Below are 26,496 nucleotides of genomic sequence, written 5' to 3'. Positions count from 1 at the left end.
AACCATTGTGTTTATATACATCAAGGAAAGTTCCATATCCACTCCTAGAGAAAGTTAAGAAATCAAATTAATGACCAAACAGGGAGTCATTTCACCTGTTACAAAACCTACAGGAGGGTGCTCAGGTATGGTTCCAGTGAAGAAACCTAATGGGTCCATTCAAATTTGTGTAGACCTCACACACAACTGAATACGGCAATGGAAAGAGAAATACAGCCAATGTTATCAGTGGATAAGAATGTGGCAGAGCTAGGGAAAAGCACAATTTTCACTTAATTAAATGTTAACAACGGATTTTGTCAATTACCATTGGATGAAGAATCTAAACTCGATGACTATTATAACACCATTTGGAAGATTTTGTTTTCACAGATTACCATTCGGAATTACGTCAGTGCTGGAGATCTTTCAAAGGACAATGTCAAAAAGCCTGGAAGCATTCGATGGGATCATCTGCCACATGGACAACTGTGTTGATCCATGGTGCCAATCAGCAGGAACATGATACGAGAGTGAGAGCCGGAATGAAAGTGAGAGCTGGAACGAGCCTGAGAGCAGTGTTGCAGAGATTGGAGGAAACAAGGTCTCACGTTGAATGAGAAATGTGTCTTTTCACAGCCAATAGTGAGATTTCTAGGACATATTATTGATGGGTTAGGCATCAGAGCAGATCCTCAAAAGATGAAAGTGATAAAAAAAACTTTCCAGAGCCAAAAAACATTGCAGAGTTGTAAAGATTTGTGGGAATGGACAATCAAGTGGGGAAATTTTTATCGAATTTATCCACAATAAATAATATATTATGACAGTTGTTAAAAAATGACAATGTCTAGTGTTGGAGAGAAGCCCAATAAAAATTCTTTGAAAAAAATCAAGAAGATGCTAGTTTCTTCAAAAGTATTAGCACGTTATGCCCCAAAGTTATCAAACACCATAGCAGAGGATGCGTCATCACCAGGACTAGGAGCAGTCTTATTTCAGGTGCAGATCTATTTATTTTGCATCTTGTTCATTGACAGGAACAGAGCAAAGATATGCAGCCATAGAAAAGGAAATGCTGGCAGCAACTTGGGCATGTGAGAAATGTTCTAACTATGTGTTAGGTCTTCAATTTAAGATTAAAACAGATCACAAACTGTTAGTTACTCTACTAAACACAAAAGAGCAACATAGTTACCTCCAAGAGAACAGAGGTTTAGATTAAGATTGATAAGATTTGATGCAAAAACAGAATACGTTCCAGAGAAACAGCAGATCACAGCAGCTGCTTTATCTGTATTTCATCAGCAGGACCTAAAGAAGGCGACGTTTTATTTCTTGGTAAAGTAGAAGTGTTTGCTCTGAAAACAGCAACTTTACCTGCTACAGCTCAGAAACTGAGTGAAATCAGGAATGCTCAAAAAGAAGATGAAGTATATACAGCAGTCAGCAAACACTGTTTGCATGGATGGCCAACGTACATGCCACACAACCCAGTGTTAAGGCAATATTATGAACAAAGGGGTCATTTGAGCATTGTCAATGATTTATTGATATTTGAGAGAGATTAGTTATCCCTAGGATACTAAGGTTAGAGATCTTGGAAAGATTACGCTCTGGATATTTGGGAATAACAAAGTGCAGAGCCAGGACAAGGCAGTCAATATGGTGGCCTGTTTTATCGAAAGAAGTTGAAGAGATGATATTGAGGTGTATCACGTGTGCTATCAATCATCATTGGAGGAAGGAACCACTCATGTCATCATCTTTTCTGTCTAGACCATGGAACGTCTGGGTACAGATCTTTTCGAGTATAAAAATAGGATTTCTTAATCATAGTCGATTACTATTCAAGGTGGGTTGAAGTAAAGCAGCTACAAGGTCAGAGTTCAGAAGCTGTAATCACATCCTTGAGAGAAATCTTTGCTACAAAGGAAATTCCAGATATTGTGATATCTGACAATGGGCCACAATTTGCGAATGAATGCTTCAGAGAGTTTACAGAAGTATATGGCTTTACTCACACCACTAGTTTGCTGAGGTACCCACAGGCTAATGGTGAAGCAGAGAGAGGTGTAAGGACTGTGAACACATTGTTTAAAAAGTTAAAGATCTTCAATTAGCACTTCTAAGTTATCAGTTGACACCATTTCAGAATGGTTTAGCCCCATGCGCCTTGTTGATGGAAAGAAGATTGAAGACCCAACTTCCTATACTTCCAAGAACACTAAAGCCAGAAATGAGTGCAGAAGACTTGGAAAAGCGAGGGAGAAAGAGGATAAAAAGTGATCTAATCAATCAGAGAATTAGAACAGACATTACAGATCCAAAAACTTGACAGACATCCAACCTGGGGAATCAGTTTGGGTTAGAGACCAGAGAAGATATGGAGAAGTGATCGAACAATCACCATATTGTCGATTATACATTGTCCAAACTGACCAAAGGATGATAAGGTGGTGATACCAAAGGAGCAGCAAATACAAGAGGACCAATCATCTCAAGAAGCTGATGAACCAATAATGCTGCAATCAGCCATCAACACAGAGGACAACCCGAGGGAAGAACTTGAGTCATCAAATAGTTCTACTGGAGTACAAACGAATATGAAGGAGGAACTAGAAGACTCAAAACCTCAAACCCCTTCAAAAAAAAGAATAACGCATTATGGCAGACTTGTGAAAACACCACAGTGGTTAACAATCAGAAAAGAGAAGTCAGAGACCTGGAGTGAGATGTAGTACAATGTAACATAGGGTTGTTACTGGGCAGAACATGTAAATAGTCTGTCAGCACCATCACAGGAAATTATGGAATAGAACATGTACAGAACCTCGTGTAGACTGTAAGTGGAAGCCATAGATGCAAGACATGTAAATAAACTCTTGTTCCTCCAAACTAAGCCTTAATAGTTATCAGAATATTACAGTATGTATAACTGGATGTTTTGTTTGATTAAACTGTTAATGGGAAGGTGTTTGTTGGTGTCTATTCTTGTAGGATGTTGGCTTTGCGGACGCTGTAATTGGGCGTATCAGATGGGTGTAATGGTGGGGAATTGTGGATCCACAGTGATAAAGGGAGGTTGTGGAGTCTGAGCAGATGCTCTTGGACAGCCCGTCCCAAGCGAAGGGATTCAGAATGCATCCTCCCTGCTTCCTCCTCCTTCCTCATTCTCCTCCTCTTCCTCCTCTTCCCAAGGTGGCCTTAAGATTCCTGAAGGCAATGGCTACAGCCTCATGATGACAATGTTTTGGAGGTTGCAGCAGACCACTGTGAACTGTGACACCCACTCCAGCATGTATTGGAGGACTCCCCCCAGGAGGTCCAGGCATTGGAAGTGCTGCTTGAACACGCTGAAGATCTGCACTATTTTGTTCCTGGTGGCTCCATGCCTCTTGTTGGAAATGCATTTTTCTCTTGTGGTTGGGATGTGGGAATGGGTGGGTCATGAGCCAAATGTACAGGTCCCCGAGTAGCCACCCTCTGGTTCTCCATGGAAACAGAAAGGCAGCAGAAAGGGTAGACTGTCTCAGAATGAAAAATTGTGGCTGCAGCCAGGATAGCTTGCATTCACCGACATGATGTACTGTGCATGGTCACACACAAACTGCACATGAATGGAATGGTAGCCCTTACAGTTTCTATATCACTCTCCATTGAGGTTGGTGATCCACAAAGCCACATGCGTGCAGTCAATGGCACCCTGCACATTGGGAACTCTGCTATCCTGGTGAAGTCACGTGCCCTCTCATTTGCTTCTCCCTGCTGATGGAGAAAGTGATGTATTCAAGTCTCCTTGCATAAGTGGCTCCATCACCTCCTGGATGCAGTGATGGACTGTGTACTGGCCGATATTGGTTGTGTTAAAGGAGGTGGCACAGTTCAGTGGCCGCCTCCTTGTTGAATTTGAGTCACCTCGGGCACTACTCCTGGGTGAGGTGGAGGTATGGGAAGTATTCTCAAAAAACTTGTGATGGATGGGGCCTTCTGCACAGAGCCCTCATCCTCCTCACTCTTAGCAGAGCTTCCCCTCTCCGTAGCCTCTCCTCCATTTCTCAGTCGAGTTGCAGACCTATAGGCACTGCAACCACAGCTCCCATACCTCCTGTACAAGTTGGGTTACCAGACTCTCTGGCCTCCCTGATTGTATGCAGCAACTCACCACAAAACCTCAAAAAACAAGCCACAACACCCATTTTGCCACAGCAGAATGAATTCAAAAGCACCTCACCTGCAAGTTGGATGCCTGGCCCTTTAAATAGCGCTAGTGGAGGATACCTCGTGCTGCTGAACGTCTGTTCAGTTATAAGCGACTAGCACAGACATACAGTGGACTTGTACAAATTTGTGAAATGTGCACCAAATCAGCCAGAATGGCTGATTGACATCACAGTCAGAGCTCTCAGATGCTTGCACGGCACGCCCACACTAGTGCTCTGTCCAACATGGGGCGTCGGGTGGAATACATCACAAAAGGCCAACAGTACAGTTTGCATCATTTTATGGCTTCAAGGCTTCAGCAACATTGCCACCAGCGGTATTACGAGACCAAAATTGCCCCAGTGGAAGTACAGAAGACACGGATGTGCCAAGTTCTGTCCTTAGTTGGAAATTTCCACTTGGCCATGTAAGAAACAAGAGCTGGTATTTTATGCTCACCCCCATGGTGAGTTTGGAGGTGGGGTGGGCATATAATCGGGTGGGATGGTGGCAGGTGGGGATCCCACCACCTTCCCGCTTCCACCCCGATTAAGTTTGCATCGGGAAAGTCTGTGGACAGTCATTCCCCTAACCCCCACCGTGAATTGAGGACGTTAAGGGGCAAGTAATGCATAATTAAGGGCATCTTACCAACGCCACTGGTATTAACCCAGCCGGGCAAGCCTGTTGCCACGCAGGGAGCACGACGCAAACCTGTGCAGGCCTAAATCTCCCAATCTTCAGGGTTCAGATCATTCCCTCAGTTGGATCACCTTGAAATGCCCAATTCTGCCTTCTGGAGGCTGGTATGACTCCAGTGTTATTCCAAGTATCTGTGGTCCTTGTTTAGGGAATGCCATCTCTGGCCCCATCCACTCTTTGTAATTGGCTTTGTAAGGGGTGAGTGGAGACTTTGGGGGAATTTTATGGAGGTGAAAGGGGTCTCGGCCGCTAGCTGGAGAGCCGGCAAGAGACCAACATTGCCTCCTTTGAGGAAGGCCCACTGAATAACGAGTCAATCAGGCACTTGAGAGGCCCCCAGCAGGCCTTTCCTGCGATCAGGATCCCAGTGGCAGGTGGACCAGCCCATCGAGAGCTGCTGGCCAATCAGAAGGCGGCAGCTCTTTTGCTGTCTGTGTGGAGTTTGCAAGTTCGCCCTGTGACCGCGTGGGTTTCTGCCACGTGCTCTGGTTTCCTCCCACAGCCAAAGACTTGCAGGTTGATAGGTAAATTGGCCATTGTAAATTGCCCCTAGTGTAGGTAGGAGAATGGTGGGGTTGTGGTAGGGAATATGGGGTTAATGTAGGATTAGTATAAATGGGTGGTTGTTGGTTGGCACAGACTTGGTGGGCAGTAGGGCCTGTTTCAGTGCTGTATCTTTAAATTAATAAAAATAAATAAAAAAAGTAGGGGATCGGCAACAAGGACAGGTGTGCTGCTCTAGCAGCCCTCACTTCCCAATGCCGGGTCCCTCGATCAGGCACTGAGTGCCTGTAAATGAGGGACCCCCCTCCAGAAGGCTACATATAACCCCACAGGGGTTTGCATGTCATGCTCCCCGCATGGCAACAGGCCCACCCACTGCTGGGTTAATATCAATGGCAGTGGGATGAGGGCATTAATTGCACTTTAAGGTCCTCAAGTGGGGTTGGGGAGAAAGGCTGCCCATGGACCACCCTGCCACAGACTTAGTGGAGGTGGGAAGGTGGCGGGGTCCCCACCAGCCACCATCCCACCTGATTAAATGCCCTCCCTGCCCAATCAAATGCCCTCCTCACCTCTAAACGTACTATGGAGGAGAGCATAAAATATTGCCCCTTGTCTCTTACACGGCCAAGTGGAAATTTCAGCACATCTGGGTCTTCTGTACTTCCACTGTGGGAGTCTGGCAGAATGAGCAAGGGAATTCAGTTCTCTTGATATTGAGACATTAGGGTTTGTATGGTGATAAAATTCTTCCTGCATCTGTGGAAATCATGCCACCTTATTGAATTACTGACTGATTGGAGACAGAGTGCCCAGACTTTATTTTCTGAGTGGAGACATTTTCTGTGTCTTCATTGGCTCAGTGGTAGTTGTCTTGTCTTTGAGTCAGAGGATCATGTGTTCAGGCCCTACTCCAGAGAATGGGGAAAATAAGCATCATGATAATTGAGTACAGTATTTAAGAGGTGCTACCTTCTGGATAAGATATTAAACTAAGACCTCTGCTTAACATATCATTTGAAAAGGAGCAATGGTGTTCTATCCAAGAATTTCCCTGCAACTAACATCACTAAAAAGGACTAATTGATCATTTATCTTATTGCTGTTTGTGGTACCTTGCTGTGGTCAAATTTGCTGGCGTATCTACCTACATTAAAATAGTTTCTACAGGGGGAATTTTATGCTCTCCCCTATGGCAGCTTTGGAACACAAGAACACAAGAAATAGGAGCAGGAATAGACCATATGCCCATCAAGCCTGCTCTGCCATTCAATGCAATCATGGCTGATCTTAGGATTCAACTCCACTTTCCTGCCTGTTCACCATATCCATTGATCCCCATAGAGACCAAAAATCTGTCTATCCCAGCCTTAAATGTTTTCAACGATGGAGCATCCACAACTCTCTGGGGTAGAGAATTCCAAAGATTCACAACCCTTTGAGTGAAGTAATTTCTCCTCATCTTAGTCCTAAATGATCAGCCCCTTATCCTGAGATTGTGCTCCCATATTTTAGATTCTCCAGCCAGCAGAAATAATCTCTCGGTGTCTACCCTATCCAGCCCCTTCAGAATCTTGTGTGTTTCAATGAGATCACATCTCATTCTTCTAAACACCAGAGAATACAGACCCCATTTACTCAGCCTCTCATCTTAGGACAACTCCCTCATCCCAGGGACCAATTTAGTGAACCTTCGCTGTACCACTTCCAATGCAAGTATATCCTTTCTTAAATGTGGAGACCAAAACTGCACACAGTACTCCAGATGTTGTCTCACCAAAACCCTGTACAATTGTAGCAAGACTTCCATATTCCTGTACTCCATCCCATTGCAATAAAGGCCAACATGCCATTTGCCTGTTGCACCTGCATGTTAACTTTGTGCGTTCCTTGTACAAGCACACCCAAGTCGCTTTGAACATCAACACTTACAAGGTTCACACCTTTTAAAAGATATTCTGCTTTTCTATTCTTACAACCAAAGTGAATAACTTCACACTTCCCTACAATATACTCTATCTGCTATCATTGGAGACGAGAAGAGCATGTAATCAGGTGGGATGGTAGCGGGGATGGGGTCCCCGCCTCCACCGAAATTAAGTCCAGGGCAGGAAGGCCTGTGAATGGCCTTTCCACCCCACCACCAATTGAGGCTGTTAAATGGGCAATTAATGCCCAATTAAGGACCTCATCCCACTGCCACTGCAATTAGCCCAGTGGCAGGCGGGCCTGTCGCCGCATGGGGAGCACAGCAAGAAAAGCCGTGCAGGTTGCTTGCCAGCTCTGGGGTGGGGTGCTGGATCCTTCATTAAAAGGCACAGTGCCTGAATGAAGAACCTGATATTGGGAAGGGAGGGGTGCTGCTGAGAGCCACCTCCCTGCTCTTACTACCGAGCCTCCTACACGCCCCTCCCTCTTGACCCCCACCCTGTGAGACACCTCCCACCCTGATTTACCTGTGGCCTGGGTCCAAGGTTACTCTTAGCTCTCAGAGGGAGGGATTTCCATCACGGGGGTTCTTGATCCTGTCGAAGACCCTCTGCTGTCCACTTAAGTACCTAATTGGCACTTGATTCAGTGGTCCTCCCACAAAAGGGACGAAGCGGGGTTCTTGCTGGCACTTTTGCTGAAGTTCAGGACCCCTGTTGCCTGGATAAAATCCCAGTCTACGTTTCTAGAGCACTTCATTATCTGTGTAGTGCTTTGGGTGCCCTGAGAATGTGAAATAAGCAATTTAAATACAAGTTGTTTCTGTGTTAGTTCTTCGAACTGAAGGACACACTGGAAGTAGCTTTACTTATAGAAACATAGAAACATAGAAAAATAGGAGCAGGAGTAGGCCATTCAGCCCTTCGAGCCTGCTCCGCCTTTCAATACGATCATGGCTGATCATCCAAACTCAATACCCTGTTCCTGCTTTCTCCCCATATCCCTTGATCCCATTAGCCCTAAGAACTATATCTAACTCTTTTTTGAATATATTTAATGATTTGGCCTCAACTGCTTTCCATGGTAAAACATTCCACAGGGTCACCACTCTCTGGGTGAAGAAATCTCTTCTCATCTCAGTCCTAAATGGCTTACCCCTTATCCTTAGACTGTGACCCCTGGTCCTGGTCTCCCCCGCCATCGGAACATCCTTTCTGCATCTAGTCTATCCAGTCCTGTTAGAATTTTGTAGATTTCTATGAGATCCCCTCTCATTCTTTTAAACTCTTGTGAATATAAACCTAATCAACACAATCCCCCTTCATACATCAGTCCTGCCATCCCTGGAATCAGTCTGGTGAACCTTCACTGCACTCCCTCTATAGCAAGAACATCCTTCCTCAGATAAGGGGACCAAAACTGCACACAATACTCCAGATGTGGTCTCACCAAGGCCTTGTATAATTGCAGCAAGACTTCCTTGCTCCTGTACTCAATTCCTCTCGCTATGAAGGCCAACATACCCTTTGCCTTCTTACCTTCCTGCTGCACCTGCATGCTTACTTTCAGTGACTGGTGCACAAGGGCACCTAGGTCTCACTGCACCTCCCTCTTTCCCAATCTATCACCATTCAGATAATAATCTGCCTTTCTGTTTTTGCCACCAAAGTGGATAACCTCACATTTATCCACGTTATATTGCATCCGCCATGTACTTGCCCACTCACTCAACCTGTCCAAATCACACTGGAGCTTCTCTGCATCCTCCTCACAGCTCACACTCCCACCCAGCTTTGTGTCATCTGCAAACTTGGATATATTAGATCTAATTCCCTCATCTATATCATTAATATATATTGTGAATAGCTGGGGTCCTAGCACTGATCCCTTCGTTACCCTACTAGTCACTGCCTGCCACTCGGAAAAAGACACGTTTATTCCTACTCTTTGTTTCCAGTCTGCCAAGCAGTTCTCTATCCATGTCAGTACCTTACCTCCAATCCCATGTGCTTTAATTGTGCACGCTAATATCTTATGTCGGACCTTATCGAAGTGTACTATTGTACACTTCATTTTGCTTTTTTTTCCCCTTTCAAAGCAGTTTTGCTGGCCTGGTGGTGAAATAGCAGCCATATAACTAGTCTGTCAATATGACTTCTGAGTCCACCAGAAATAAAAGATGGAAGACCACCAATCTCTTGGACTGGCCACTGGGTGAAACCGCCCATCTGTTGGAGCTCTGATGTTTCGGGACCAATGCAATATACAGACAACATATCACTCTGCCATATGTGTATACAACTCATATCTCCCAGCTAGGTATCTCATAAAGCAAGTATGAGACCCATAACTAATAACACTGCTCTCCACTTCAGGTGGGTAACATATTATTTTAGTCTGTGTTTAGAACTAAATACTAAATACTTTTGTGAACAGGTGTTTTTTTAAAAATTCAATTGGTATGCTTCAGCTGTTTTCCAGCTTAAAAATAAAACTGGTCTCCAGGAGTCTATACTAATTAAGTATCATCCTTTGACTAGAAATATTTAAATTTTCACCATACTAAAATGCTCACTCAGGTTTAGGTGAATTTGCCATACAGATTATCAACATTGGTACGAACACCAGTAATACCACAAACAAATATTAACAATAATGGGAAAAGGACACCATACTCTCAGTGCATACAACTGTCATGTGCTAATTATTAAAAACTATCAGGAAGTGATACATCCTTAATTTAATTGTTTTTAATTTTAAGCTAATAATGAGTTTCCTGTGACTTTAATTATGAAAAGCCAAATATAAATATCTTCAACTGAACATCTGCAGCAAAGTGCATCAATTTGATCTGTTCAATAGAAAATAGAACTTTGCAACTACATAAGTATTTCAGAAACCATTTCTGAACCTTTTGTGATCCCAAGATACTGAAGATAGTATTTTTCATTTTAAATTGAATAAAGCTACAAGCTATTGCTGAAAAGCAAAGCTTCAGAACTTTCCCAGGTTTTAACGGAAGGGCTCCTGCTATTTGCAAAGGCTTCTTATTTTTAGAGGTATCAGCAGGCTTCTCCAGCTCTGTGGCTATTGTCAGTACGTTCTCTTGTGAGGCTACAACCTCCTTTGGTATTGGCCTGGAGTATTTGTATCAATTTTATAGAGTCCCAGGGAAGTTCTGAAACATACTTAGTGGCTAGTACTTGTCTCAACTGACAATCCTGCTCCTACAGTCTGATCGTGAAGGAGGGATTTTCGGTCCAACGTCCGAAGAGGATGATTTTCTTTCACTCACCAATATACAGCTTGACTTAGGAAAACATAATCGGCACATTTCAGAAGACATTGTCTTGGAATGCAGTTAGGGAATTAGAAACTTTTGTTTTACATAATCAATGCCTTTGGGGACCCAATGAAGTCCAGAAAAACAGTCAATATGTACAAGCAAATGCCCCAGTTGAAATGATTATAATGCTATTAAGCTCTTTACTGATATAACATATCTAAATAGTGTTAAAGAAGTACTAATGGTTTTCGCTTATTTCATTTATATAGTGGAAACCATTGTTATAGACCTGAGATTGAATGAATGCTTTGATAATAAGTCTGTGGAGCAATGCAGATATAAGGTTTAGTACTGGCACAAGCCAGACTAGTTTATCCCTTCAGAACATGAAATTTACTATTCACTTGGAGAGATTGGAACATCTGCTCCCTGTGGTACTGGTATTTGGGACATATGAATAAGAGGTGCAGTTCATTCACCTGATTGTTTGAGTCACACAGTGAGCAGATTTCTTTCCATTCATAATTTAATTTGTGGCCACTGATTCTAAGCTTGCTCAGATTTACTCTATTTACTTTCTTCTTTATAGTGGATGGATAAAATTCACACACAAATACTAGCTCTGATTGTCTGTTGGTTAGGACTTTGTCTATATTTCTTTTTCTCCCTCTCCCTTCACCTTTTGGTCAACTTTAATTTCCTATTTAGTCTGGTATATAGCTTGCAATAATTGTCAATGCACCACAGTTTTTCTTTAGAGGCTTTTTTTTCCTAAATCTCTTCAGCTACTGAGGATGAATTTGGGACTATTTTTCAGTAAAATTACATCTGGTTTATTTAGTTCTGCTAATATTTGGAATGTCTCATGCAACAATGAGTTGAGTTTGGCTCATGAGCTCTGTAAAGAGATATTTATAATCTTGTATTCTAAAACAAGTTTGCTGTCTCGAACCAATCTTAATATGTTCCAATGGAAAGACTTTGCTTTGTTTATTAATACAACCCCCTTTTAAGATAAACTTTTCAACCTCTGAAATTAGAGTTACTTTCCTTTAAAAAGCTCATCATGGTTGGAAGGAGAATGATCCCGGTCCTTTTATTTGTAGCTTGTAAATAAACCAGTTCCATGCATGCAATTTGATAATACAAGGGTTGATGACTGACTTCCCACCAGAAGATTACATGTTCAAGTAAAACTGCCTATCGCTTGAATAGAGAACCAGTGTTGGATGAGATTTTCTTCGATAAATCCTCTGATCAAAGCAAGCAATGCCATTTTTTGAACTTTCAAAAATTCATGTTTCTGAAGGTTTAATGCCATTTCATGGATAGTCATGACATTTATTCCAACCTCTACCTTTGCACATTTAGTCCCAATTGTTATAGAACAATGTAATTATATCTTTCTGAATTTGATGTACAAGACTGGGCTCTTAAACTCTGTTTATTTTGTAAATGGTACAGGAAACACAATATTTTGGGAATGTTTATTTCACCATGGACCTTGGCAAAACCAACAACCACATAAAACTGGATGGTTTTATCTCACTGTTGCGTTGCCAAGAGGCAAAACGAGCTGGATTCCCTAATTCTCCTCAAAAGCACACAGGTCACCCTATGAATATATGTTCAAGTAGTTACCTAGTTGATATCACAGAGATCATTGTGTCTGCCTGAAATTAGACAGAACTATAAATTTGCCTCACTCCACTTCCAACTGTTCCCTTCTGCTCCTCTTCACCTTCTTCCATGATAAGGGGATACAAATATATATCCATAAGGAAAGTTATACCTCACTGTGGAGATATGGTTTTCAAACATCCCAGTGCTTCACACTCACAAAGACAGCAAAGAGCAAGTCCAAGGCTATCTAGGTTGAATGCCAGGAAAAATGACTGCCAAATTTGTTCTTAGCTGGAACAATCATTACTCAAGCCTTCAGCATGCTTCTGTTTCAAATATTCCTCACACTTGACAATTACAGCTGATCCTGGTAGCAGCTGCACCTTATATCTTTAATTCCAACTCATGCCTAGTACATTATGCACATAAATACAGGAAATTCAGGGCTGGAGCACCACTGTCCTTTATTTAACTATATTTAGATCAGTTGGGGTGGTTGGGAGGGAGGATGATGCGGTCAGATCATGGGAAGGACCAAATCGTATTTGGAAATTTTGGGTTGCTTTGTTTTTTGGTAGAAAACCAATGTGCATAACTTTTATTCCAATTTGCTAGCCTTTCAAGTTGGTTACCTCATGGAATAAATTGGTTCATACTCATTTTTGAGCATGAATCGGATGACGCACCCACAGAACACCCCAGTAAAGGTTGGCCTGAGGGCCAACTGAAATTAGTCCTCAAGTTTCATCTTACTATTTTGGGTGAGCAGCTGGCGCTTCTAGTACTCATGCCAAGGCATCCAATTATGGTGCGCCAAACTCACCAGCAGTGACTCTCTAGTATGTATTGGGGTGGGGAGGAGGGAGGAGAACGGGAAGTGGTTGATTGCAGGCAGTTAGTGATGTTCAGGAGTGCTGTAGAGGCAACACTCCTAGAGCACTCCTACTCCTCCTGGGTCCACATTAAACTTATTTAAAAAAAAATGTTTTGCACACAATTTTTGTTGGTGGTTGCTTGCTACACTGTACCTATGCCAGCAGGGTCAACAATTGCTTCACTTAAGGCAGCCCAATGCATTAGATTCCTCAACAGCGTATACAAAGAGCCTTACGCCTGCTATAGGAGGCCTCCCTGAACAGCTGAAAAATGATCTGACCCAATAATGTGTCTTCGGGTGCAGGATGTTCGTCTCCAAAATTAGCCCTAATTTCTGATGAAGGTCACTGACCTGAAATGTTAACTCTGCATCTCTGTCCACAGTTGCTGCCTGACCTGCTGAGTATTTCCAGCACTTTCTGTTTTTATTAGCCTTCATTTTGCTGGTTTTACACCCATAAAATTGGTGCAATTGATTTTTCGGCCCCAGAAACACCGACAATGGCATGGAATTAAGTCATTCATTAAGTTGATCTTTGCAGTCGAACATCAAAGTTGGTGAATTGGTTTATAATTTATTACTTTCTCAAAAGATAAACCATATTCACCTTTACATTGTACAATTCAGGTTGAAATTAGGACACGGGGGCATATCTTCCTTATTCTATGTCTTCAGCTAACAGTTCCTTGCATGGGTAATTATAGCTGGTTGGCTTACTTCAGCCAAGCTGATTAATGAGGGAAATGACTTGTGCCAGAGGAGGTACCATTCAGTAGTTAGGACTGAGACACATAGTTAGGCTAGAGTGGAAAATGCTTTATTCTTCAACTGTTGTGCTCTCCCTGAACCTGAAATACTAATATTGATGATGGACAGCTGAAAAAGGAAGGAGTGCTGGGAAATAAAACAACAATCACAGAACGTAATGGGAACAAAATGCATAACTAAGAAGAAAAAATCACATGTGTAACTCAATGAAGGTAAAATATCATTTAATAAAAATTTAGGATTCAGATACTTGTTGATATTTCTGAGGTTAGTGATTAAAATAATCATTCTGTTGCATTTTTATGAATATTTTAAGGAAGCTCAAAAATTATACTTTAAAAAATTGCTTTTCTTAATGCTTGATAGTTGTTTGTAAGCTATAATTTACAGTTAAAGAGCTATTCAGCAAGAATAGCTGATGGTGGCATTCCATGTGGCAACTGTTACATGAAATGATAGCACAAGTTTGTGCTTGTTGTTCTCACTGTTCATGATGTCATTGGTGCCACAACATTGAGGAGTTGAGTAGAAACAAAAAAGTTGTCGCCGAGAAGGTCATTCAATTGGTGAGTCTTTCATGCTTCTCTTATACTCTTCCCATGGGAAAAGAATGGGAACAGATAGTCCACTCAGCAACTTAGCTTGGGCTGATGCATAATGCAGAGGAGGAAGTGCAAAGGCAAAGGAGAACATACCTTAACATGAGAGCATCTTGTTCTCAACTTCAACAATTTGGACAAGATTGAACATGAATTCCCAACCTGAAATGATTCAAATTGGCAAATAAAAAGAAAATTTAAATCCTGGAAATCTGAAATGAAAATAAAAATATACTAAAAATACACAGCCTCTGAAAGATTTTCTTTTTATTCTTTCATGGGATGTGGACGGTGCTGGCATGGCCAGCATTTGTTGCCCATCCCCAATTGTCCATGAGATTAATATAAAAAATATGAACATAAGAAATAGGAGCAGAATTAGACCAAACAATTTATCAAGCCTGCCCAGTCATTGAATAAGATCATCACTGAACTACTACATCAACTCCATTTTCCCACCCATATCCCTTGGATTCCCTCAGTGCCCAAAAATCTATCAATCTCAGACTTAAATCTACTCCAATGTCCTTTAGGGAAGGAAATCTGCTGTCCTTACCTGGTCTGGCCTACATGTGACTCCAGACCCACAGAAAGGTGGTTGACTCTTAAACGCCCTCTGAATTGGCCTAGCAAGCCACTCAGTTGTAACAAACCGCTACAACGTCAATAAGGAATGAAACCAGACGACCACCCGGCATCGACCTAGGCACTGGAAATGACAACGGCAAACACAGACCTGTCGACCCTGCAAAGTCCTCCTCACTAACATCTGGGGGCTTGTGACAAAGTTGGGAGAGCTGTCTCACAAACTAGTCAAGCAACAGCCTGACATAGTCATACTCACCGAATCATACCTTACAGACAATGTCCCAGACATCACCATCCCTGGGTATGTCCTGTCCCACCGGCAGGACAGACCCAGCAGAGGTGGCGGTACAGGCAGGAGGGAATTTCCCTGGGAGTCCTCAACATCGACTCAGAAGCCCATGAAGTCTCATGGCATCAGGTTAAACATGGGCAAGGAAACCTCCTGCTGGTTATCACCTACTGACCCCCCTCAGCTGATGAATCAGTACTCCTCCATGTTGAAAAGCACTTGGAGGAAGCACTGAGGGTGGCAAGGGCACAGAATATACTCTGGTTGGGGGATTCAATGTCCATCACCAAGAGTGGCTCGGTAGCACCACTACTGACCCAGCTGGCTGAGTCCTAAAGGACATAGCTGCTAGACTGGGTCTGTGGCAGGTGGTGAGGGAATCAACAAGAGGGAAAAACATGCTTGACCTCGTCTTCACCAATCTGCCTGCTGCAGATGCATCTGTCCATGACAGTATTGGTAGGAGTGTACACTACACAGTCCTTGTGGAGACTAAGTCCCGCCTTCACATTGAGGATACCCTCCATCGGGTTGTGTGGCACTACCACCGTGCTAAATGGGATAGATTTTAAACAGATCTAGCAACTCAAAACTGGGCATCCATGAGGCACTGTGGGCCATCGACAGCAGCAGAATTGTACTCAACCACAATTTGTAACCTCATGGGCAGGCATCTTCCCCCACTCTAACATTACCATGAAGCCGGGGGATCAACCCTGGTTCAATGAAGAGTGCAGGAGGGCATGCCAGGTGCAGCACCAGGTGTACCGCAAAATGAGATGTCAACCTGGTGAAGCTACAACCCAGGACTACTTGCATGTCAAATAGCGGAAGTAGCATGCAATGGACAGAGCGAAGCGACCCCATAACCAACGGATCAGATCTAAGCTCTGCAATCCTGCCACATTCAGTCATGAATGGTGGTGGACAATTAAACAACTAACTGGAGGAGGTAGCTTCACAAATATCCCCGTCCTCAATGATGGGGGAGCCCAGCACATCAGTGCAAAAGTTAAAGCTGAAGCATGGATGATCCATCTTGGCCCCCTCCTGAAATGCGCAGTATCACACATGCCAGTCTTCAGCCAATTCGATTCACTCCACGTGATATGAAGAAATGACTGAAGGCACTGGATACCGCAAAGGCTTTGGGCCCTGACAACATTCCGACAATAGTACTGAAGACTTGTGCTCCAGAACTTGCCTCACCCCTAGCCAAGCTGTTCCAGTACAGCTACAGCAATGGCATCTACCTGGCAATGTGGAAATTGCCCAGGTAGGTCCTGTGCACCAAAAACAGGACAAATCCAACCCCAATTACAGCCCCATCAGTCTACTCTAAATCATCAGTAAAGTGATGGAAGGTGTCGTTGACAGTGCTATCAAGCGGCACTTGCTTAGCAATAACCTGGCACCAAGGAGCCCGAGCAAAACCGCAGTCCATGGAAATCAGGGAGAAAAATCTCCGCTGGTTGGAGTCATACCTAGCGCAAAGGAAGATGGTTGTTGTTTTTGGAGGTCAATCATCTCAGCTCCAGGACATCACTGCAGGAGTTCCTCATGGAAGTGTCCTAGGCCCAACCATTTTCAGCTGCTTCATCAATAACCTTCCTTCGATCATAAGGTCAGAAGTGGGGATGTTCGCTGATGATTGCACAATGTTCAGCACCATTCGCGACTCCTCAGATACTTAAGCAGTCCATGTAGAAATGCAGCAAGACCTGGACAACATCCAGGCTTTCGCTGATAAGTGGCAAGTGACATTTGTGCCATACAAGTACCAGGCAATAACCATCTGCAACAGGAGAGAATCTAACCATCTCTCCTTAACATTCAATGGCATTACGGTCACTGAATCCCTCACTATCAACATCCTGGGGTTACCATTGACCAGAAACTGAACTGGAGTAGCCATATGAATACCGTAACTACAAGAGCAGGTCAGAGGCTAGGAGTTCTGTGGCGAGTAACTCACCTCTTGACTCCCCAAAGCCTGTCCACTATCTACAAAGCACAAGTCAGGAGTGTGATGGAATACTCTCCACTTGCCTGGATGGGTGCAGCTCCAACAACACTCAAGAAGCTCGACATATCCAGGACAAAGCAGCCCGCTTGATTGGCACCCCATCCACAAACATTCACTCTCTCCACCACCGACGCACAGTGGCAACAGTGTGTACTATCTGCAAGATGCACTGCAGCAATGCACCAAGGCTCCTTAGACAGCACCTTCCAAACCCGCGACCTCAACCACGAAGAAGGACAAGGACAGCAGATGCATGGGCATCTTCAAGTTCCCCTCCAAGTTACACACCATCCTGACATGGAACTATATCGCCGCTCCTTCACTGTCACTGGATCAAAATCCTGGAACTCCCTTCCTAACAGCACTGTGGGTGTACCTACCCCACATGGACTGCAGCGGTTCAAGAAGGCAGCTCACCACCACCTTCTCAAGGGTAATTAGGGATGGGCAACAAATTTTTACAAAGCGTCCTCCCCACGAGGCAGAGTCCCCCCTGACACTGGTAAGTTCCCAGCGTCAGCAGGAAGATGCCCTTAATTGGCTGCTAATAGGCCACTTAAGGGCCTCAATTGGTCTCTGGGTGGGAAGGCCATCAACGGACCCTCCACTCCACCACCCGTCGCAATACTCCGTGCACCTCCCCACCGCCTCAGGGGGGGCCTCACAAAATCCCAGCCGTCGTGTGGGAGGTGGGGTTTACTGCGTAGCTTGTTGGGAGGAAACACACCTGCTCCTCCCGGCCCACAAGCAGCGCTGTAAAGTCACTTGCCTCATGGATTCAGCCCTTCTCACCTCCTTTCACCTGCCAACTTGATTTTAAAAACAGAATGATAGTTAAAATGAAAGCAGGCAGCTTCATTATAATATTAAATGACCTCCCAAGAGCAAATTCATCACCTGCCCCTCATCTTGCCTCCGTTTAATAACAGGAAGTGGGTGGGTTCAAGACGGGCTGTTGTTCAGACTTTTTGAATTTTAACCTCTGGCATGACCCCAACCCATCCGATTTTGGGAGTTATGATTGAGCTTTATGTGTAGCACTCTTCATTAGAATCGCAACAAAAATTGGGTCTTTATGAACTTGATCACAAAGAATGACGTGTCTAATTTTGTGTTCAGTTTGACTTGCTTTTGTTTTTCAGTATAGTTTAGAGCATCAATACAAAAATTCCTCTGCACAAGCCCACAATTATTCCTCTATCCTTTATATTTGTTTTCCTACTTGTATGATGAGTGATGAGTGACAGGATTCTGACTTGGCTTTATGAATACCTATGCTTTGAATCATTTGAAGCCAAATTTCAAAGGCAATTAAACTCTGACTTATATTTGTCAGTTATGAACAGGACGAAGTCGACTGACATCTCCCACTAGCATCTGAGAAGGGCTGATTAGTCGTTTAATACGGCTGTTAAATATTAACTGGACAGCGTGTTTTTATTCTCTAAATGCTTACTGGGGATTATTGGTTACCTCAAACGCAATTATTTCTATTATGATTTGCAGTAATTGTGAAAGTGCAGGTGATGGATAATTAGTACCCAATCCTCAATATAGCAGTGGGTGAGAATTGTTATGCTGAATAAGTTTACCGTAATTGGTAAGTAGATTCCTGGAACTGTTTCATCCCATGTAAAGAGTGAGCAATTGTGTACTTAATGTATATAACACCAGCCATTGTGAGAAGTAGAAACAGGCCCTGAGACAGTAAAGACAGTTGTAAATAAAGTACTCTTGTTTGAAAAGATATATAATTAATTTTTCTTGATATAAAGAAGAAGAAGCGTAGTATCCGAGGTATAATAATTCTGCACAGATGTCTGAGAAAAGAAGAAAAGACTGAAAGAAACAAAATCGCTCATCACCAGATATATGGTGAAGCAAATGCGGAAACTAGTTATGACCTCTGTTGCAGAAGAAATGTTTACAAATAATTTCTTAAGTACTACAGTACATCTTACTGTATTAAATGCCTCAGACGTTTGGTAGCCTTTAAATGAAACACAGTTTATAATTTACAAAAAAAAAAGTAAAACAACCAGAAACCAGCAGCTATAGAGCCGCGAAAACCTCCAGAACAGAGGCAAAGGACTTGCTACAGATCTGGAACCACTGGAAAGAACAACCACAGTAGTATATAAAGCTTACAATGGCTGACAGAGATGGGAAAGTGACAGTTACACTGTTTTTTACTTAATAGGCACTCTGAGCAGAGAGTTGTACAAGCATTGCATGAGCACTGTAACCCTAAGACAATTGAAGTCAGTTAAGTGCCAGAATGTTTTTTTACTTGCAACCTAGAGGTAAAAGCACAAGTGGAGAAGTATGTCACTGAACTAAAAATTTTAGCAGTTGTCTACAGCTTTGGGGAATTGTATAAATCTTTAATCAGATTTAGGGTCATATGTTGAATTAGTGACTCATACTTGAAGAAGAGACTCTGTAGTTTGCAAGTATACTGAGCAGTCTAAAGAACAACAGTAAACTCAGACACAGATCATACTCTAAAGAAGAAGGTGACTGCCCTGAAGCAGCATCTATACCAGAGGAGATTCAAAAGATCCTGACCACAAAATTTGGCTTCGTAGTGCCCAGATTTTCAGCGATATGGATGAAGTTTGGGGTACAAATTGGCATTGGCACTGTGCACACACACTTGTGGTGTGGCCTGCAGCAGAGACCATTTTGGTGAAGGCATTATTGCGGGTGTCAGGAGCGTGTGCCGGAGGTATGCAGAGTAGGTAGATCATGACATCAGTCAGTGTGTAATGCTGATTTGACGCTAGCCATGTAATGTTCGATTCAATGCTCCAGCTAATTCCCTCTCTTAAACAGGCACAGCTGAATATGCATTCAGCAGCAGGAAAGATCCCAACAGCACTATTTAAAGGACCATCAACTCCTTTCAGGTCAGTTGCTGATTGATTTCTACTCACTCTTGCTTACTTTGTAGAAATGCTATGACTTTTCTACTGCTGTTTAAATTTAGTGAAGTCTACAGGGAGAGATGCTACTCTTGGTGAAGGGCTTAGTTTTGACTTCAAGGGTTCAGCTTAGACCATTTACTCCCAGTTATGTATGCTATAGTTACCATCATCCTTGCCTTGCAGCATGTTAGAGAGATTGAGTATAGGCGGCACAGGGAAGGACAAGCTAATCGCAGAGGGAGGAGGAGAAATGGCAGAAAGACTCTCAGCAGGAGGCGTTATCCACCCAGGGTCTTGAAGGAGCAATTCTCTTCCCTCAATCTTACTGAGGAACAGTGTGTGTGATGTCTCTGTTTTACGAAGCAGGTGCTCACTGAAATCTGCTACATTATGCAGTCCTACTTGCGGCCTCCAAGCAGGGCAAGGACAGCGCTGCCAGTGGCTGTGAAGGTGGCCATGGCCATGAATTTCTTAGTGTCTACCTCCTTCAAGCTAGACCAGGCAACAACTGTAACATCTGCCAGTTTGCTGTCCACTGCTGTATAAGGGAGGTGAGCTGCAGCCTATATCTGGAGAGGGGAGTACATCATGTTGTCTCTTGCCAGAGAGAAGCATGTGGAGCGTGCACACTGCTTCACCAGGATAGCAGGCATCCCCATGCTGCAAGGTACCATTGACTGCATGCATGTGGCTTTCCAGGCGCCACATCTAAATCCAGAGATATATCACAACAGCAAATAGTTCCACTCCCTGAATGAGCAGTTGGTGTGCAACCAGGCTCAGCTCACCATGCAGATGAATTCCCGGTATCATGACAGCATCAGTATTAGAACCATCATGTCAAACCAGAGGGTGGCTACTGGGTGATGAAGGTTATCAGCTGACCACCTGGCTCATGACTCCCATATGTAGCACAAGCATATGTGGGTAGCATGTGTATAATGAGAACCATACTGCCATGTGAAATGTCATTGAGCAGACCATTGCGGTGCTTAAGCCTGAACCATTCTGGAGAACTCCTGCAGTACTCTCCAGAGCACATGTCATGATTTGTCGTAGTCTGCTGAATCTTGCTCAACCTCCCAATCATGAGGGCATAGCCCTTACCACCAGGTATAGGCAAGCAGCTGAGGAAAATGAAAACAGGATGAGGGAGGAGGCAACCAACACATCCCCTTTGCGACTCATCCGCCTGTGATAACGGTAAATGCAAATCCCAATTCCCCATTCGCCAACAGCACAACAACTTGCATTTCCTCTTTTACTGAACATCATAGGATCCACTTGGCCACAATGCTGAAATAAAAACCATCACAAAGCAACCAATCCATCCAACTTTATTAAACAAATCATCCAATATTCGATACAAAAGTCAACTAATCACCCTTGTGCATTCCGTTAGTGCCTGTCTTGCAGGATCCTTTGTCTGCCCTAGGGCTCCTAAGCAGTAGCTGCAGCATGGCTGGTGGAAGGCTGCTGACTTTCGGTGAGGGAGATTGCAGATGGCCTTGGAGGACATCCTCAAGCAGCTTTGGCTCTCTAAGGCCCAGCTTCGGATGGTACCATCATGGCATGCTGCCGATCAAAGGTTATTGAGCTGAGTTGTTAAATTTGTTTCTCTTTCCACAGATGCTGCCTGACCCGTTGAGTATTTCCAGAATTTTGTGTTCTTTCAGATTTCCAGCATCTGCTTTTGCTTTTGCACCACCTTGGCATGGGTGGCAGCTGTCTGGGCTGGTTGGCTGATGGTCAGCAGCAAGGGCACTGGCAAAGTGGTAGTGGTGGGAGGACAAATGCTGTCATCCTGAGGTTCGTGCTCCACAGAGCCACTGACACTCTTACTGGGAAATGTCTCAGCAATTCGAGTAATCTGTTGAAGGACAGATTGCTGAACTGCTATGAGACTTTGCAAGCCCCTTTGAGCACTGGTAACCGCAGCCATGATGGCAGCAGTCTGAGCCTGCATGGCACCAAGCTGTGCTTGCATGACTTCAGTCTGAGCTTCCACTGCAGCACTCAGACATTGGTGGTTTCTGCTTGTGCTGCAATGGAAGCCGAGGCATTTGCCGTCAGGTGCTGTATCATGGTTGGGTCTGCAACTGTTCTTGTGGAGCTCGCCACCACTTACACACAAGAAAGAATGGGCTTCAAGCTCTAAGCAGCACTCTGAACCTTACTTATAATTTGTTCTTGGACCAGACAATAAGAATTCAGACAAGGAAACACCTGATGTAGTGATGATTTATTAAGGCTAAAAACAATACTTAACAAATCCAAGGCAGTCGATATCCTAGTCCAGGTGGCCTTTACTCTCCACTGGCTCTAGTAGCATAGACGGCTCGTGACTCCTCTTCTCTTGTCTTTTCCTCTGTCATCTTCAGATCTGTGCACTGATCCTCTCCAGGTCTGTTCTTTTATTCTTCGTAGCCAATGGCTCCTCCTCTGCACTGATTGGTTGGTTCATACATATTGCTGTTTCGATTGGTCCTGCCATTTCATTTGTCAGTACTTCCGTTTGTACATTAATCATGATCACAGGGGCAAAACAATGTGTCCTTGGTGCACAAATAATCCATTATAACCTTGAAGTCCATTAGATCATACATTTCTGGCAAGACTCATCCTGCCTTTCTATTACATTTTGATCACAACTTGCTACTTGTTCCTTTCTTTCCCTTTATCTGTCTATGTTATTAGTCTGCATCACAATGTAATTCCAGTTGACTCAAACTGTGTAGGCAGCATTTTTATTCAGTAAGGTACACAGCTAAAATTAACTCTTCATTTACCAAAAGCTTATACAAAATGCAGATGTGAAAGTACATAAAACGTATAATATAAAAGATATTAAAAGGCCAGAAAAATGACAGAATCAACATTTCTTACAGACCTCTCTCCTAAAACCTGGCTACCCGACCCAAACCTGACCAAACCCGACCACATGTGTTGGATTCAGGTTGGGTCGGGTCTGTATTCTCCGTCCAGCATTCAGACTCGAGTCGGGTCGGGCATTGACTTCATTTTAGCTACGATTTTTTTCTGTTTCTATAATATATTTGTTATCTTCGGGTTGGGTCGGGGACTTACAAAAATTAAAGGACCCTGGCCCGAGTCGGGTTCGGGTTTGCTGTTGTCAGGTCGGGCCCGGGTCAGGTTTTAATTTTATACCCGAGCCAGGCTTTACTCTCTCCTTCTCTATACCTTCTGCACCAAGGCCTCCAGAGAACATTGCAGCCCACTCTCTGCCATGTTATGCCATTCCTTTGTCTTTCCCCTGTTCAAGTCACTTCTGCAATGAATTCCAGAACCAGCTCCAGCCAAAATGCATATCCCATTTAAGAGGTGCAGGCTTGCTCTGAGTAGCAGGTTCAAGATTTTGGGCCTCCTACTTGGGCATGCAGCCACTCGACAACATGCTTAGCGCTGGCTGCATGCTGAAATCATGTAAATGAGTAGGCAGCATCGTGAGCCTCCATGCCCGTTTTCAGGCCTGATTCAATTTTTCCTCAGTGAACATGTTTCAGGTCATCTACTCTTAATTCCACCTAGGCAACCTGTACTAAAGCAAAATACTACGGATGCTGGAAATCTGAAATAAAATCAGATAATGCTGAAAAAACTCAGCAGGTCTGGCAGCATTGGTGAAGAAAGAAACAGAGTTAATTTTTCAGTTCGATCACCTTTCCTCAGAACAGGTAAACGTTCTGTCGAAAGGTCATCAACCTGAACTGTTAAGTCTGTTTCTCTCTATGGAGGTAACCAGCAATGTTTCTTTTCTCTTGCAGTCACTGGAGAATTTGGTTACCATGCTCGAACTTGTACAAAGAGCAATGTATTTGCTTTGTATGAAATTCTGATAATACTTCACCTTAATTTTATTGAATTTATAAAAATCATAGTACTGTGAGAGGCTAGTATTCAGGCGCCATCTAGGGGATTGCTCAGACAAGGAGCTGAGTTGAAGAAGTAATGGAGCTTTGGCCTGACAACATTACCAGAATCAGAGAACAAGAGCCAAATGCAAAGATTTGGAAATTATATCAGACAAAGTGTAAATTATTATTTTCTGTCAATGGCTGAATAAAAGGAATAACCCTTCTGGACTGTTCTCACTGGCAGATCATTAGATCTACCCTTTTGTCTCAGCTGCTGATGTTTTTCCATGTTTTTGAGGACGGAACAGAAGGTTGGGGGAGGAGGTGGGATTGGTTGAACAGTCATGTATTATCTTACCACAGCCCTTAACACCAGTAGACTGTTACACTCTTGACTGACTATGCCAAGAAGTCAGCATAGTATTAGTGAATCGAATTTAAGTGCCAGCCTTGGCTCAGTGGTCCCATTTTCATCTGAGTCACAAGGTTGTGGGTTCAAGTCCCACATCTGAGACTTGTATACATAATCTAGGCTGATAGCTCAGTGCAGTACTGAGAGATTGCTGCACTGTTAGGTGTGCTGTCTTCCAGATAAAGTGTTAAAAGAAGCCCTGTCTGCTGTTCTGGGTGGATATAAAAGGTAGCATGGCATAGTTTGAAGAGGAACAGAGAAGCTATATTTATTTACATTGCCATATGTGCCACAAGGCATGGAAGATGAGAAGAAGACATCGTTCAAGGAAAATGGGATACATATGTGAATAGAGGAAAAATGCAGAGAAGGATGTTGGGCAATGGGGAAAGCGCAGGAATTAGCTTTGGATTCTTCTGGGAAAAAGCTGACAGACAGAATGGGCTAAATGACCTCCTTCTGTGGTGTAAATGTCAACAGTGCTAAAACAATGTAATCAAAGAATGAAAATGTGACAGTCTGCTTTGTGAACATTCATATCACACAAGCTAGAACATTTATTCTGTGAGCCAAAATGTGAAACAATATTTATAATATATTGGCAAATTAGTGATGCTAAAACAAATAACTCGGGCTGGATTTTAAGAGCCTGCCGCTGATCTTGGCGACGAGCTCAATAAATGGCGGTCCGCCCACACGGGCTGCACGTCAAAGAGCTGCCGCAATCTCAAGCACGGCGGCTCATTTATATGGTGAGGGCGGCCTACCCCACTCCCCAATCTCATGAAGGGGGCGGGCTGTCCATCCCTGGCAATGGCGTCAGCTGCCTGTGCGCAGGCACTGGCGCCCTTTTTAAAGGGCAGCCAGCCCTGCCACCCAATTTAAATTTTTAAAGTCCTACCCCCCAAACTTAAATAAATAAATTTCTAACACCCCTTTCCCATGCCCCAATAACAATTACAATAATTATTTGCCCTTCGCCCCCCCACAAAACACTTACCATTTACAGCTGACCTTTCCCCCCACAAACTGCACAAAGTTTAAAGTTCAAACCTTCCCACCATCCCCTACACCCATTATGTATATTTGACCCCTTTCCCGCCCACCCCACACTGACAATTTTACCTCCTCCCCCCCTCCTCACCAGCGTGGCACCGCCTTTCCCTGGACGGGGATCTGAAGGCGCAGGAGTGCCGGCCGATGCACCGCAGATCATGACGGGCCCTCAAGATCACAGATAAATCTATTTAAATTTATTAACTCGATTCATTTGAATCTTTAAATTGTGGTCCTGTTGCCCAGCAGCGGGGGGTCCACCATGGAGCCTCGCTGCCGCCGGGAGGATCAGGCCGGGTCCTCACAGCATCGAGGTCCATGGTGGGCCTCATCCGGACCCATCTTCAGGCCCCCCCACCATGGAACCTGAGGCCTTGGGGAGAACAAAATCCAGCCCCTGGTTATTGTTCTAACTAAGGTTTCTGGGACAGTGATAGCTTAGGTTTTCACTAAATGTGCATTATCAGTGATTCAGTCGGCTTAAAAAAAACTGAGACTTTACAGTAGAAACAAAGGCTCTAAAATTGGCTAACCCATAGGAAACGCAATATGTGATTAAGTCACCCCATCGCTTCCCATGAAGCCAGCATTAAACCTCCTACTGCCTGTTCACTTAATGATTGTGGTGTTCAGCCAGTGCTGTGCTCGCTATTGAGTTGCTGCATGCCTGAGCAAGGGGTGCAAAATCCTGGGGCCAGCCTGCACTACTTAAAGCCAGCCTGCACCTTTTGAAGGGAAGATGTATTTTGGCTGGAGAAGTTTCTGGAAGTCATTGTAAACGTGAGCTTGACCTGGGAAAGCCACAAGAATGGAAAACATGACAGAGTGGGCTCCAAGGTCTCCGACACTGCCC

Source organism: Heterodontus francisci, chromosome 17, assembly GCF_036365525.1.
Source record: "Heterodontus francisci isolate sHetFra1 chromosome 17, sHetFra1.hap1, whole genome shotgun sequence".
NCBI lineage: Eukaryota > Metazoa > Chordata > Chondrichthyes > Heterodontiformes > Heterodontidae > Heterodontus > Heterodontus francisci.
The sequence above is the reverse complement of the archived record's forward strand: the minus strand, read 5'-3'. Positions refer to the sequence as shown.